The sequence below is a fragment of the Macaca fascicularis genome, chromosome 6 (genome assembly GCF_037993035.2).
Source record: "Macaca fascicularis isolate 582-1 chromosome 6, T2T-MFA8v1.1".
NCBI lineage: Eukaryota > Metazoa > Chordata > Mammalia > Primates > Cercopithecidae > Macaca > Macaca fascicularis.
The window spans coordinates 62,629,779-62,646,320 of NC_088380.1; the positions used below are offsets into that span (position 1 = coordinate 62,629,779).

The window sequence follows — 16,542 nt, forward strand, 5'->3', positions numbered from 1 at the left end:
CTCGCCCTCCCCGCGGCCCCAACAGCCCGGACTCCGAAGCAGCCCAGGGCGGGGGAGTGCGGGAGGAGGGGCGCCTCACAGAGCGGCGGGGAATTCCCCCTTCCACCGAACGTTCCCGATTGTTCACCGTCCTCACGTCAGCAGCAGGGGGTAATCCCCGACTCCAGCTGCTCCTGACGTCACCGCGTGGAGCCACCGCCCCCCGCGCGCCCCTGCTCCGGGGCCTCCTCAAAGCCCCGCCCCCAGGCTTAGCCACGCCTTCTTCCCCCTCCCCCCAGGCGCCCGACGTAGAGGGCGGAGCTTTTTTGACCGCGGCGTGAGCGGTTGCTTGGGCCAGAAGGTTCTCTGGTGGAGGCGCTCTTCCTGGTGTCCCGCCCAGTAGGTTCGTTCGCACCGTTTCTTCCACACCCTTTCTCCCTCCTTCTCCTCGCCCCGCCTTCCCCTCTTCTCAACCCCTCTAGTTCCTTCCCCGCCTCGCCACTGTCCACGATCTCGCGAGACTTGGCCCAGAACATTGCGGATCGGGTCGGCGCCATTTTGGGACTGAGACTGGTTGTGGGGGAGGGAAAAGCGGCAAAAGGGGATTATTCAAAGTACCGAAAACCTTCTCCCGGGATCAGGCGCGTCGACACCCCCAGGCCAGGGGCACCTCTGGTGGGGCAGAAGGTAACACCGTCCTCTAGGCTCCACGCTCGAGTCCGGGGGAGAAGGGGAGTGCCCGTGTCCGTGTTGGGGTTTGAGGGGTCGGGAGCGGCGTTGGCGGCGCGAGGTGAGAGGCTGCCCGCGGACGGAGGGGCGGCGAGGGGCAAGGAGTGAGAGGGGAGGGAGGCGCGGATAGGCCCCTGTAGCTATTGACTCGGCCCGGGTGGAGCGGAGGTGGCGGTTGTGAGGAGGGGGTGGGTGGTTTAGCCCCGGCAGCTTGGTTGGGGGGTGTTTGCCGTTTGGCGGAGGCTGGGAGCGGGTCCGACGCCTTCCGTGCTCGGCCTTCCCCCGGCCTCTCGCACACACCCGCCTGCTTTTGCACCACTACCCCTCTCAGGGCTGAGGGAGTCGAGGCCGATTTGTGGCCTTCGGCGGTTTCTTCAGCAGCGCCTCAGCTTTCCCCGCCTCTCCCAGGTCCGTGGCACTTGCCGTGGACTGGGGCGAAGGCTACTTTGTTCCTCCGAGTCTTGTGGGGTCTGAGGGGACATGTGCTTTTTTGGGAGAGAACCATTCTCCCTGTGGTTTACGAAAAGGGCCCTGTACCTTCCACCCCCTCAGTTTTGGGAGAAAGCTGTTTTCTTAATTCGAGGAAGTGGAAACCTACACCTTCTAGCCCTCTGCTCCCTCAGAAGTGGGGAAGTCTCCTCGGGAGAATTTAAGGAGCGGGTTTGCCCTACTTCTAGTTCACCTTTCTGGCCTTACTGGGGGAATATGCTTCCTCTGGTAGACGTTCTAATTTGGAGGGAGCCTTCTTTTCTTTACATTTGTTATTCTCTGAGTTACATTTGCTAATGCTCCGTGGCAACACACCTGTCTTCGTTTTCCTTGGTACATCGAAGAGGGTTGGAGAAGATCTTTTGTAAGATTAAGTGACGGTTTCATAGTTTCAAATGTATTCAAGAAGTATAAGAGGGTTTGCTTATATAATTCCCCAATATTGGATCTGCACCCCTTCCCAGGTGAAATCTGCCCTTGCCCTCCATAATACCGTCACCTACCGTTTTTACCTCCCTCTACTCCGATGTCTTTTTCATTCAGTAGACTTTTATCGGGTGCTTGCTTGGGTAAAGCCGTTTTCCAGGCTCCTGTAAGGTTATACAGAAGTGATTTTCTCTCCAGAGGTTGACTTTTTAAGTTGGGGATTGATTTTTTTAGCTCAAAATCAAAACTCAGTATATAATTTTTTTTTTATAACTTTTACAGGTGAATGAATTACTCAGATATGAAGATCATCTTCTAGGTTTTGTGTAGAAGGCCCCGGATATTTTAAGTGGCCATTTTGGATTTACAATGTTTTTGGATAATTTTGCCCCAGAAGTTTATTAAAATTGGCAAGAATCGTCTATGAAGTGAATTGATAGTAGTGAACAATTCAGCAAGCTACTTAAAAAGAGACCCAGGCAGCATTTCTTCAGTATTTTGGTTCAAACGGATTATATAACTGGTTACAGTATTTCAGCTGGTGGTAATTTTTGCCTTCCCCCTCCCCCACCCCGTTGTTGGGGTTCTTCAGCCGAAACTGAGAGACGTTGATTTGTGTACTGAGTAGTTTCAGCAGTTTCAAATGACTGAGTATTGCTGAAGTTTCATGGCAGTTTATTTTTACCTTTATTGAAAGTTTTAGGAATTTTTGACTTCAGCTCTTTCGTGTTACAATGGGACACTTTTTCTAAATGAAGACATTGAAAGAATACCGAATTTTTTTCCTTTTATCTTTTATTTACGTAGAAATTTAAGATGTTGCAGTTTCCCGGCAGCATGGTAGTGTTGAGATAGCTATGTGTGTCTCTGTATATGCTGATATTTAGGAATGCTCTTCAGATGTGAAATTTTCTTTTTGTTTTTGCTTTTTGGCTCGTAAATTGGATATTTCATCTGGAGTGGACAAGTACAACAGTGGCAAGTACATGGAATAATAAAGAAGACTTTGATCTTAAATCTAAAGAACTTGGCTAATTCGGGAGATAGCCATATGAAAACTTTAAAACAGAAGTATGGGTAGCTGACTTGAAGTAACTCTATGTCAAATAGTCATAGGTTAAGTATCTTCAAAGAACTTCGATATTATTTCAGAGGATACAAAATAAAAATACAAACTGGAAAACAAAGATTACAAAGAAAAAACCAACACCTTCCTGTGCAGTCCTGTTGGAATTTGTAAGTACTTTTATGGTGAGCAAATCAAATGTTCGTTTGTAAACTGTAATGGGAGTCGAGTTTATCCTATGTTATTCTTGGAAGCCTTTCAGTTTCTTGCAGTAATAGTGCTTGGTTTCAGTTTCCTTGACAGTCTGAAAACAGCTATTAACCATTGTCTGAGTAAACTGAAATTCAGAAAAAACCTTTAAAGCTTAGGAATTTTTCAGATTCAAACAGTCCTGAGCTACAGGTTTTTGTGCTTTTTAAGTAAAAAGCTAAATTCGTCTGGCCAGTATGTATTGCTTTAGGCTTTGAGGATTCATTCATAGTGGTAGAAAGGTAGGAAAAAATGCAACAAATAATTCACCACGTGCCTTTTTAGCCAGTTTGCATTCTAAATGCATGTGCCTTGATAGCCAGTTTACTTTTCAAATGTGAGTTTAGACTGCATTCGAACTGCAGTTTAGTGTTGCATTTGGGGTTACATAGTTTGGTTATATTACAGGTAGTAGTTTTTAATGTATTTCATGAACGAGCTTGTTTTAAGGCATAACTGTTCCTAACATATTAATCCGTTATAGAAATTAAGTTTTTGAAATAGTTTTGTTGAAATGGTTTTGTATTTCAGATTATTTCTTAATTAAGACTTTACTTTCAAAAAAGGAGGGTATTACCAGGACCAGCAGCTCAGAGGAACTGAGCAAGCTGAATTAAGAATCTTTAAGTAACTTAAGAAAATATGAGTATACTTTTTTTTTTCACTCGATGTTATGCTGGCCTAAGTTTATAAATAAAGCTTTTTTTAAAAAAAATGTTGTGAATATTAATTGCTATAATAGAAATTGTTTTGACAGGTGGGAGAGTTATCTTTTAATGTTTGTATTTTTCAGGATTAAATGGTGTTTTTAGTTACCATTAGTTACTACGTTTAATTTTTCAGTGAATCACAGGCATTTAGTGTTTTTTAAAGAGATACACTAAAATTTAATTTTTTTCCTCTTTGACTACTGACAAAATTTAATTTTTAGGCAATTAATATTAGTGAACACATAAGTATAACTCAAATTAGAGGGTTATTTCAATTGTCTTTCTGAGACGAAAGACTAATTTTTTTTTTTTTTTTTTTTTTTTGAGACGGAGTCTCGCTTTGTGGTCCAGGCTGGAGTGCAGTGGCCGGATCTCAGCTCACTGCAAGCTCCGCCTCCCGGGTTTACGCCATTCTCCTGCCTCAGCCTCCCGAGTAGCTGGGACTACAGGCACCCGCCACCTCGCCCGGCTAGTTTTTTGTATTTTTTTTTTTTTTTTTTAGTAGAGACGGGGTTTCACCGTGTTCGCCAGGATGGTCTCGATCTCCTGACCTCGTGATCCGCCCGTCTCGGCCTCCCAAAGTGCTGGGATTACAGGCTTGAGCCACCGCGCCCGGCCAATTTTTTTTTTTTTTTTGAGACCGAGTTTTGCTCTTGTTGCCAAGGATGGAGTGCAATGGCATGGTCTTGGCTCACCGCAGCCTCCGCTTCCCGGGTTCAAGCGATTCTCCTGCCTCAGCCTCTCAAGTAGCTGGGATTATTCTGACACTACTGCTTAGGAATAACAATATCAGTAACGGCAATTTAGAAGCCCGCCACCAGGCTCGACTAATTTTTTGTTTTTGTTTTTATAGAGACGGGTTTTCACCATGTTGGTCAGGCTGGCCTCGAACCCCTGACCTCAGGTGATCCTTGTGCCTTGGCCTCCCAAAGTGCTGGGATTACAGGCCTGAGCCCATGTGCCAGGCCGAAATTGTAATTTTTGAACCCTTTACCAGAATGGCCTAACCTAATAACTTGTCAGTTGCTTATTTTGAACGAATTTTTTTTTTTTTTTTTTTTGCTTGAACTGTTGAATCCTGCTAGTCCCCATGGAGCAAAAGTGGTAGTAAAAAATACACAGTTTTTTTTTTCCCTGAAATTGATGTTAGAGAGTTCAGTAATTCCCTTTGTCATAGTAGATTAGGTTATATGTGTTTTCGGTCAGACCTGTGTGTAGTAGTTCTAATTGTCTACCTTGATTTATAAAATTGGTGAGAACATTCCACACCTTTTCACTTGGGAGAGCCTGTATTTTGTTCATTCCTCAATTCAGTGACTTCTCAAGTTACTTAAGAATATACATCTTAAATATGATTAAGAAGTTGAGCTGGAGTCAGACGATCATTATTCCTAGAAAACTGTATAATATTTATTCGTGATTATTTTTTTCTTTTTTTTTTTTTTTTTTGAGACAGTCTTGCTCTGTCATGTGCCCAGGCTGGAGTGCAGTGGCACAATCTCAGCTCACTGCAACCTCCGCTCCTGGGTTCAAGCGATTCTGCCTCAGCCTCCCAAGTAGCTTGGATTACAGGCGCCCACCACCACGCCCGGCTAATTTTTTGTATTTTTAGTAGGGACAGGGTTTCACCATGTTGGTCAGGCTGGCCTTGAACTCCTGCTGGAATTACAGGCATGAACCACTGCGTCCAGCCTTGTTTTCTTCTAAATTGCCGTTATTGGTATTGTTACCCCTAAGCAGTAGTGTCAGAATAAAGATTACTCCAGAGATCAGAGTTTTTAACAATTAACTTTAATCTGTGAATAGTCTTAACATTTGTGAACTTAGCTTACAGCAGTTCTTCAAGGATAGATTTACTTGAACATTTTGACAGATATTTTCAGTATTTTATTTTCTGGAGATTGAAATAAGTAATTCCACCCGTTGGTAATTGGAACTATTGCTGGACTGCTGATTTTCCCCAGAAGTTACACCACTTTTCCTTTTCTTTCTTACTCTTTATATTTTCCTTTTTTCTCCCTTTGTAAACTGTAGTTCTAAAAATAATAATCATAGTGGCTAACATTTATAGATGATGATGGTGTCATATGTTTTGCTGTGTAATTTATGTGGCATATTTTAGTTAATTCTTAATCCCGTAAGGAAAGTACTATTATAGTCACTGTGGTACTGATGAGAAAATTAGGATTTAGGGAGGCTGAGACTGGGAGAAAGTTACTTTGTTAGAATTGTAATCTTGACCAAATAAATGTTCAAGCAGTCTGACTCCAGAGCACATACTCAGCACTATGCCATACTTACACTGCTTTCTTGGGGATTTTACTTTGCTAATTCATTTATTTGAACATTATCTTTGATATTTTTGTTTTTCTTTTCATGTACTGCTTCTCTCTGGTTGATGTCGATTACAGACTACTGATGGAGTTTGGTAATAAACTAAGAGATACTACTGTTTTGCTATTTGCTAGTAACTATTTGAGTGATATCTTTGGTTAGCTAAAATTAAATTGTGTGTGTGTGTTTGAGACAGGGTCTTGCTCTCTCACCCAGATTGGAGTGTAATGGCGGGATTGTAGCTCAGGCAACCTCGAACTCCTGGGGTCAAGGGTTCCTCCTGTCTTGGCCTCCCAAAGTGCTGGGATTATAGGCGTGAGCCACAAGTGCCTGGCCTTGTATTTTTCTTTCACCCGTAACCTCTTTCCACAGGCATGGAGCTAAATGCATAGCTTTGTTTTACCTAGTCTTTTGTTTTTGTTTTTTGGGTATTTTTGAGACAGAGTTTTGTACTTGTTGCCCAGGCAGGAGTGCAATGGCATGAACTCGGCTCACTGCAACCTCTGCCTCCCCAGTTCAAGCGATTCTCCTGCCTCAGCCTCCTGAGTAGCTGGGATAACAGGCATGTGCCACCAGGCCTGGCTGATACTGTATTTTTAGAAGACAGGATTTCACCATGTTGGTCAGACTGTTCTCGAACTCCTGACCTCAGATGTCTGCTCGCCTCCCCCTCCCAAAGTGCTAGGATTATGGGAGTGAGCCACTGGGCCCAGCCCCTTGTCTTTGTTTTTGAATTAAAATAGTTACATGAATTTTTATGGTAGAAGCTGCTGATACATTAAAATTGAGGAAGGGAGAAGAGTAATGGAGAAAGAACAGGAAGAGTGAACAGAAAAAAAAATGGGGAGAGTTTCAAGAAAGGGATAATTGAGGAGGACTTCTAATCTGAAAGTAAAATAAGCAAGTGAGGATAGATCTTAAAACCAGACCAGATTATTTAACTTCTTTTTTTTTGAGAGAGAGTCTTGCTGTCACCCAGGCTGGAATGCAGTGGCACAATCTCTGCTCACTGTGACATCCACATCCCAGGTTCAAGTGATTCTTATGCCTCAGCCTCCCGAGTAACTGGGATTACAGGTCCCCACCGCAACGTCCAGCTAATTTTTTGTATTTTTAGTAGAGATGGGGTTTCGTCATGTTGGCCAGTCTGGTCTCGAACTCCTGACCTCAGGTGATCACCTGCCTCAGCCTTGGGAAGTGCTGGGATTATAGGCGTGAGCCACTGCACCTGGTCAGATTATTTAATTTTGTTTAACCAAACCATCTTTTTTGTTTCTTTTTTGATAAAAATGTTTAGATAACAGTTTTTAGATCTATCAATGTTTAGGTAACAATTTAGATCCAGGTAAGGTGGTGATGTAGAAAAAGGGTCATGGCTGAGACTTTGGAAGGGAACTTGGTTTAGGTTATGGAATATCTAGAAAAATGCCTGTGTGACTGTATGTTCACCTAACTTTTTTTGGCCATAGTTTCTTCATTAAACTGATGGAAATGTGTACGGAGGGTTTTTGTAATTTGTGAAGTGTAATACAGATGTAAAGATTTTTTTGTTTTTTTTTTTTTTTTGAGACAGTCTCGCTCTGTCGCTCATGCTGGAATGCAATGGCGCAGTCTTAGCTCACTGCAATCTCCGCTTCCTGGGTCCAAGCGATTCTCCTGCCTCTGCCTCTCAAGTAGCTGGGATTACAGGTGCCCACCACCATGCCCAGCTAATTTTTGTGTTTTTATTGGAGATGGGGTTTCCCCATGTTGGTCAGTGTGGTCTGCAAGGCTCCTGACCTCAGGTGATCCACCTACCTCGACAGAAATTTAAATATGGCTTTAAAGTATAATTTGAAAACTGAATTAAGAATTAAAGGGGGAGGCCGCAGTGTCTCATGCCTGTAATCCCAACAGTTTGGGAGGCCAAGGCAGGAGGAACATTTGAGACTAGGAGTTCGAGACTAGCCTGGGAAACGTAACAAGACTCTCTCTACAAAACATAAAAAAAATTAGCCAAGCATGGTGACATGTGCCTGTAGTCCCAGCTACTTGGGAGGCTGAGGCGGGAGGACCGCTTGAGCCCAGGAGGTCGAGATGCCAGAGAGCCGTGATTACACCACTGCACTCCAGCCTGGGTGGCAGAGTGACACCCTGTCTCTTAAATGAATAAGAATTAAAGAGAAGAGGCCAGGCGCCTCGGTGTTTTTCCTCGCCACTGCACTCCAGCCCGGGGCGACAGAACAAGACTATCTCAAAAAAACAAAAACCAAAAAAAACCTCTGACATATAAAATACTGTTTAAAAAAGGGGTGAGGGGGCAGGGCATGGTAGCTCATGCCTGTTATCCTAACACTTTGGGAGCCTGAGGCACAAGGCTCGCTGGAGCCCAGGAGTTTGAAACCAGCCTAGGGAACATAAAGAAAAAAAAAAAAATAAAAAGTTGGGGGTTGGGGGGGCCAGGGAATACATCTCTTTTCAAAATCCTGACCTCAGGTGAACCACCCACCTTGGCCTCCCAAAGTGCTGGAATTACAGATGTGAGCCACCATGCCAGGCCGAGACGGTGGTTTCTGAGAATTCTCAGAAATTGATACTTTTGTGGGCATTTCAGTGCATTTTTCTGGAAAGTAGGTCCATTACCTTCAACAGAAATGTTGAAAAACAAGATGTTCATAGTTACTGGTAAACTGTTTTGTGGTTGTGACTCTGTATTTCAGTTTTACCTGCTTGCTTTTCCCATTTTGTCAGCTGTCCCACCCATCAGAATAGTTAACAGATTTGCCGTATAACCCTGCAAATAATTGCTAGTTTCTGCATCTTTCTATGTACAAGGTATGTCATTTAGTTTCTTGTTCTTTAGTTATTCTTTTGTTCACAGCTTGGTGGGTGCAGTGTTTTTGGTCTTTCCATTTTCTTCCCTTTAATTATTTTATTTTTTGAAATGGAGTCTCCCTCTTGCCCAGGCTGGAGTGCAGTGGCTTGATATCAGCTCACTGCAACCTCTGCCTCCCAAGTTCAAGCGCTTCTTCTGCCTCAGCCTCCCTAGTAGCTGAGATTAGAGGCAACTGCCATCAGGCCTGGCCAAGTTTTGTATTTTTGTAGAGATGGGGTTTTACCATGTTGGCCAGGCTGGTCTCGAACTCCTGACCTGAAGCTGTCTGCCTGCTTCAGCCTCCCAAAGTGCTGGGATAACAGCCATGAGCCTCTGTGCCTGGCCTTTTTTTTTTTTTTTTTTTTTTTTTGGTGAGATGGAGTCTCACACTGTTGCCCAGGCTGGGGTGCAGTGGCTCCATCTCGGCTCACTGCAACCTCCAACTCCCAGGTTCGAGTGATTCTTCTGCCTCAGCCTCCCGAGTAGGTGGGATTACAGGTGCCCGGCACCATACCCAGCTGATTTTTGTATTTTTAGTAGAGATGAGGTTTTACCATGTTGGCCAGGCTGGTCTGAAACCCCTGACCTTGTGATCCACCCTCCTTGGCCTCCCAAAGTGCTGGGATTACAGGCATGAGCCACCGCATCCGGCTTCTTCTTTTTAATTCTTATTTTTGATACGGGGTGTGTGGACTTAAGTTTTAATTTCTCATATGAAAATCTCTAGCAGAACTGCCCGGGTCATGTGAATTGTGTGCCTTCCCACTAGCAATGGATGTTGTTATCACCAGCACTCTTTAAAATTTGTTTTGGCAACCATCTTTGGTCTTTTTTTTTTTTTTTTTTTTATGACAAGAGTCTTGCTCTTGTTACGCAGGCTGGAATGCAATGGCACGATCTCGGCTCACCGCAGCCTCCACCTACCGGGTTCAAGTGATTCTTCTGTCTCAGCGTCTGAGTAGCTCAGATTACAGGCACATGCCACCATGCCTGGCTAATTTTTGTATTTTTAGTAGAAACGGAGTTTCATCATATTGGTCAGGCTGGTCTGGGACTCCTGACCTCAGGTGATCCGCCCACCTCAGCCTCCCAAAGTGTTTAAATTACAGGCATGAGCCACTACGCCCGGCTGGTTATGTCTTTTAAATTTTAACCATTGTGTATAGTTGGAATTAGTATTGTGTCTTTAATTTGCATTTCCCTAATAATGATAGCATCTTTTCGTGTGTTTTGGTGAAGTGTCTGTTCAAATATTTTGCCTGTTTAAACAAAAACGGGGGCCCAAGCGCGGTCCTCATGCCTGTAATGCCAGCACTTTGGGAGGCCAAGGTGGGTGAATCGCTTGAGCCCAGGGATTTGAGACCAGCTTGGGCAACATGGTGGCACTACAAAAAGTGTTTCCAAAATCATAGAAGTAATATACTATAAAAAGTATAAAAGTAAGCCTGGCACAGTGGCATGCCCCCTGCAGTCCCAGCTACTCTGGAGGCTTGAGCCCAGGAGGTAGAGGTTGCAGTGAGTGGAGATGAAGCCATTACACTCCAGCCTGGGCAATGAGAGTGAACTTTGTCTTAAAAAAAAAAAAAAAAAAAATTGGGTTGTTTTAATGAATTGTAAGAATTCTTTATGTATTTTGGATCCATGTTTTGCAAATAATTTCTCTCAGACTGTGGTTTGTTTTCATTTTCTTAATACAGTGTCTTCTGAAGAGCAAAAATTTTAAATACTGAAATAAAATGCCTGGTAGCTCATGCCTTTAGTCTCAGTACTTCAGGAGGCTGAGACTGAAGAATCCTTTTATGCTGGAAGTTCAAGACCAGCCTGGGCAACATACTAAGATGCTTATTCTCCAAACAATTTAAATCAAGTGGGCATGGTGGCATACCTCAGCTACTTGAGAGACCGAGGTGGCAGGTTTGCTTGAGCCCAGGAGTTCAAGGCTGTAGTGAGCTATGATTGCGGCATTGTACCCTGGTCTGGGTGACAGAGCGGGACCTTGCCTCTTAAAAAAAAAAAAAAAATTTTTTTTTTTCTTTCATGGTTTGTGCTTTTGTGTCCTAAGAAATCATTGCCTAACCCAAGGTCATAGGGTTTTCTCCTATCTTGTAGAAGTTTTGTAATTTCGTTCTTAACGTTTTAGGTCTTTGATTCATTTTGAATTTTTTGCATGTGGTGTGATTAAAAAAATGTCCAATTTTTGGGGGGTGGGGTACACAGGATCTTGCTCTGTCGCCCAGACTGGAGTGCAGTGGCGTAATTACAGCTCCCTGCAACCTTGACTTCCTGGACTGGAACAATCCTCCTGCCTCAACGTCCTGAGTAGTTGAGACTACAGGTGTGTGCCACCACACCTGGCTAATTTTTAAATTTTTTTGTGGAAACGGAGTCGCACTGTGTTGCCCAGACTGGTCTCAAATTCCTGGACTCATGGGATCCTCCTGCATTGGCCTCCCGAAGTATTGGGATTACAGGCGAGAGCTACGGTGACCACCCCCCATTTTTTTTCCATATAAATGTCCAGTTGTGCAAGTTTCATTTGTTGAAAAGATTTTGTTTCCCATTGAATCACCTTGAAATTTCTATGATGAAAATCAAATTATGTGTGTCTATTTCTGGACTCATTGAGAGGGAGATGTGTGCGTGTGTGTGTGTATGTATTATGCTAATTCCATGGAATACTAGTCCATAAATAAAATAGTATTTGATTTTTCTTTCTGTTTTAACATTGGATGTCTTACATTTTTAAAAATCTTTTATAGGAAATTTAGAGTAATGAGGAAATTGTTTTTGTGGGTGTGTGAAGTAAAACCTGTTGCAAAATAATGACATCTTGAATTCGTGTATCAATCTTTTAAGTGGCTTGAAATGTTAGGTATCTAATTCATACTTGAGCATACTTAGAAAATGACAACATTTCTATACTGGAAATAAGAAAGTAGGATGTAAAAGTATCAACTTATTTACTATAATATATTATCTCAACAGTGGATTTGGGACTCTTCTCTCTTGAGTGCTAATTATGTGCTGGAGATTTCCTTTGCCTCAGGAAATGTTTGAATGCCTATGGTATCATTGGTGCTGGGATTTTCTAGTGAACAAGGCAAAAATGTAAGATTCCTCTGTCCATGTAGTTTGCTGTGAAGTTCTGTGAATACGGGATAAAAAGAGTCCTTGAATTTGAATTACGGTTTCATGCCATCTGTTACATTATATAATACCTATGTGATATTGACCAACATAGTCTTTATGACCTAATTCTTGCTGTATAAAATAGTGCCTCACAGAGTTGTTGCTATTAGTCAAGTGAAAAAATGAATGCTAAATGCTTTGAAATTGTAAAATATAGACAATGGTGGTGTGGCTGGTCACAGGTGGTAGTGGTTGAAGACCGTATGATCAACCAGGAGGGAGAGATTGTGAATTGGAGGACATAGGTAAGTATACATTGAAGGGACAGAAGAAGCAGAAATGAGATACACATATATATACACACAACAAAGATATATATGTATCTATGTACATATAATGTATTTGTGTGTATGTAATACATATGTGTATATATGACATTTAAAATTATTGAGGCTGGGCTCGGTGGCTCACGCCTGTAATCTCAGCACTTTGGGAGGCTGAGGCGGCTGGATCACTTGAGGTCAGGAGTTTGAAACCAGCCTGGTCAACATAGTGAAACCCCGTCTCTACCAAAAAGTACAAAAATTAGCCGGGCATGATTGTGCATGCCTGTAGTCCCAGCTACTCAGGAGGCTAAGGTGTGAGAGTCGCATGAACTCAGGAAGTGGACGTTGCAGTGAGCTGAGATTGCACCACTGCTCCAGCCTGGGCCACAGAGCGAGACTGTGTCTCAAAAAAAAAAAAAAAAAAAAAAAAAAAATTGTTGAAGCACATGCATTCCACTCTCGGGATAATATTTGTGTAATTTGTGATACGATATCATAGCTTTAAAAGGTATATTTATGCAAATGATCCCAAGTTTAAATTTCCAGTTCAGATCTTCTCCCGGTATTCTAGGCTTATAACTTAACTGCCACCTTGACTTCTCTACATGTCAAGTTTAACGTTCAAAGCTACACTCAGGCTGGACATGGAGGCACATGCCTGTAATCCAAGCACTTTGGAAAGCTGAGGCAGGTGGATGGCTTGGGAGTTTGAGACCAGCCTGGGCAGCATGGCAAAATTCTGTCTCTACTAAAAGAAATACAGAAATTAGCCGGGCATGGTGGTAGGTGCTTGTAATCCCCAGCTACTCAGGAGGCTGAGGCATGAGAATCGCTTAAACACGGCAGGCGGAGGTTGTAGTGAGCCAAGATTGTGGTACTGCACTCCAACCTGGGCAACTGAGCGAGACTCCGTCTCAAAAAATAAAAGGCAAACTGCAGTCTTACTTCCTAGCCTCATACTCTCTCTCTTTCTCATTTCAATATGGCTCCACCAGCTACCTATTTATTCAAGCTAAAATAATTTGTTATATGAGATTTTTGTCCACTAGATTCAAGACTGGCTTTGGATTTGCTATTAGCCTTTTTTTTCCCGAGACAAGGTCTTGCTCTGTCACCCAGGCTAGAGTGTGGTCCGTGATTACAGCTCACTGCAGCCTTGACCTCCTGGGCTCAAGCAGTCTTCCCGCTTCAGCCTTCCGAGTAGCTGGGACTACAGGTGCGTACCCCATCTCTGGCTAATTTTTGTATTTTTTTGGTAGAGACAGGGTTTTGCCATGTTGCCTAGACTGGTCTCGAACTCTGGGCTTCAAGTGATCTGCCCGCCTTGGCCTCCCCAAGTGCTGGGGTTACAGGTGTGAGCCATTGTGCCTGGCTGGTCTTAGCTGTTTTTTCTTTTTTTCTTTTCTTTTCTTTGTTTTTTTTTTTTTTTTGTGGCATTCTCACTTCGTCACCCAGGCTGGAGTGCAATGGCACGACCTTGGCTTACTGCAACCTCTGCCTTCTTGGTTCAAGTGATTCTTGTACCTCAACCTCCCAAGTAGCTGGAATTACAGGCACTTGCTGTCGTGACCAGCTAATTGAGCTAATTTTTGTATTTTTAGTAGAGGTGGGTTTCTCCATGTTGGCCAGGCTGGTCTCGAACTCTAGACCTCAAGTGGTCCGCCTGCTTCTGCTGTCCAAAGTGCTTAAATTACATGTGTGAGCTGCCGCGCCCACCCTTGCTCTTAGCTTTTTGAAGGGACTGCCTCATCTCATCAAGATTTGTTTACTATGACCCTTGCCTTTAAAAATTTCCCCAATTTTGAACTGTTGAGTCCGAAGGCTTGAAACCTAGGTTATTTTTGCTCTCAGGTTCAAAGAAACAAAATACATTTATCTTTAGGGGTTTATTTGTTTGAGACCGAGTGTCTCTCTGTCACCAGCCTGGAGTGCAGTAGTGTGATCTCGGCTCACTGCATCCTCCGGCTCCTGGGTTCAAGCGATTGAGCAGGCGCACACCACCACACCCAGCTAATTTTTGTATTTTTAGTAGAGATGGGGTTTCACCGTGTTGGCCAGGATGGTCTCAATCTCTTGACCTCGCGATCCGCCCGCCTCTGCCTCCCAAAGTGCTGGGATTACAGGTGTGAGCCACCACACCAGCCTATCTAGGTTTTAAGGAGTGGCTTTGAAATTTATGAGCAGAATTTAAGACTTCTCATTTTCAGAAATCAGGCCATGATAGTTCATTTGTAGTGTCTTTATTTGAGGAGGAAACTAATGCAGATAAATATCCACAGAACTTAAATTATTTTTGTCGGTACAAAGTTTACCTGTGTGATCTTGTTTTCGTTCTGTGTAAGAAAAGCATGTTAATAGATCCCTTGCAAGGACCTTGTTTACTAAAGCTCTTAGAAGGATGCTAAACTTGAGGCTGTTACAGGTGAGTATCCTCAGGAGAGTGATGAAATTGTTTCTGGAACACTGGCTTGAAAACTACTTGAAAAATGCACTCTTACCTGAGCAGGGTTCCTTAATTTTTTTCTTTTAACTTGACTGGTGGTTTCACATTTTTTACATGAATTATTCTTGTGTCTCTGGTTGAAATGAGTTCCTTTTGTAAGGACAAATGGAAATGGTGAAAAGTGAATGAAAATGTTTTCACTTTGGTTCTTCCTGTTCAGTACTTCGAGTACTTAATTTGCTGAGAGGACAGTAGTCTAGGGATAGCGCTAGATTGCAGTGATAGCTCAAACTGCTCATCTTTTACTTGTCTATGTGATCGAGATCTGTATTTTGTACTTTTTGACATAGCAGTAGTAAGACAGTGCCTGAGTAAAACTTAAAATTTAGGAGTTGGCTGGGCGTGGTGGCTCATGCCTGTAATCCCAGCACTTCGGGAGGTTGAGGTAGGTGGATCACCTAAGGTCGGGAGTTCAAGACCAGCTTGACCACCATGGGAAAGCTCCATCTCTACTAAAAATACAAAATTAGCCCAGCGTGATGGTGAATGCCTGTAAGCCCAGCTACTCAGGAGGCTGAGGCAGGAGAATCGCTTGAACCCAGGAGGCAGAGGTTGCGGTGAGCTGAGATCATGCCATAGCACTCCAGTCTGGGCAACAAGAGCGAAACTCCATCTCAAAAAAAAAAAAAAAAAAAAAAAAGGAGTTACTTATGTCTATTGTGAAGGCTAATGTTTTGTATTAGGTAAGATCTCTGCTTGATGTATCCTATGTTACTTATAGTATGTATGCGTATCCAGAGTGGTTAATTCAGCTACTACTGTCTAGTACTTGACCTTGGGAACTTTAAAATGGACTTCTCATCTATATGAACACTTATTTTTCTTGTTTTGAGAAGAAGGTAACACCAGCCTTCTGGGGATGGGATGAGGACTAAATGAGATGAAATCTAAAGAAACTGCTGGCCAGGCACGGTGTCTCATGGCCTGTAATCCCAGCACTTTGGGAGGTTAAAGCGGGTGGATCACCTAAGGTCAGGAGTTCAAGACCAGCCTGGCCAACATGGTGAAACCCTGTCTCGACTAAAAATACAAAAATTAGCTGGGCTTGGTGACGGGTGCCTGTAATCCCAGATACTCAGGAGGCTGAGGCAGGAGAATTGCTTGAACTGGGAGGCTGAGGTTGCAGTGAGCTGAGATCGAGCCATTGTGCTCTAGCCTGGGTGACAAGGGTGAAACTCCGCCTCAAAAAGAAACAGCCTGGGCCGAGTGCCATGGCTCACTCTGTAATCCAGCATTTTGGGAGGTCGAGGTAGGAGATCACTTGAGTTCAGGAATTTGAGACCAGCTTGGGCAACATGGTGAAACCCCATCTCCACAAAAAAATAGAAAAACTACCTGGGCATGGTGGCTTGCACCTGTAGTTCCACCTATTTGGGGGACTGAGGTGGGAAGATCGCTTGAGCCCAGGAGGTAGATGTTGCAGTAAGCCAAGATCATGCCACTGCACTCAAGCCTGGGCAATAGAGTGAGACCCTGTCTCAAAAAATATATATATATGGAAAGTATTCTTTGTTAGTGCTATCTGGTTCATAGGTTGGGCTCATTTAAAAAATTAATTTGTTGGAACTTGTTTCCTGTGCTTGGGATGATTGGTCTTCAGCCTAACTCAGTTTCAGGAAAAAAAAAAAAAAAATGGGTTAAGAGTTTAAGGATTTTTTTAAAAAAAAGTTTATTCAGGAAACAGTAAAATTGAGTCAGACTAAAAAAGATTTAAAATTGTTTTGAATTTATGCACACAAATTACAAAA

At 43.2% G+C, this 16,542-nt stretch overlaps 1 protein-coding gene across 23 annotated transcripts in view; it reads left to right on the plus strand.

Annotated features, from left to right (window-relative positions):
- Positions 1-296: 296 nt before the first annotated feature.
- Positions 297-16,542, plus strand: part of GPBP1 (GC-rich promoter binding protein 1) — an 86,939-nt gene continuing 70,693 nt past the window's right edge. For 9 of the 23 annotated variants that reach the window (XR_012413672.1, XR_012413673.1, XR_012413674.1 and 6 more), the window contains exons 1-2: positions 540-666; positions 1,906-2,859. The gene's annotated coding sequence lies outside the window, so the exon portion shown is untranslated. Of the gene's footprint in view, positions 383-539; positions 770-1,905; positions 2,860-6,059; positions 6,077-16,542 lie in introns of those variants that run through there. The other 14 variants (XR_012413675.1, XM_005556937.5, XM_073993465.1 and 11 more) reach the window with 3 other exon arrangements.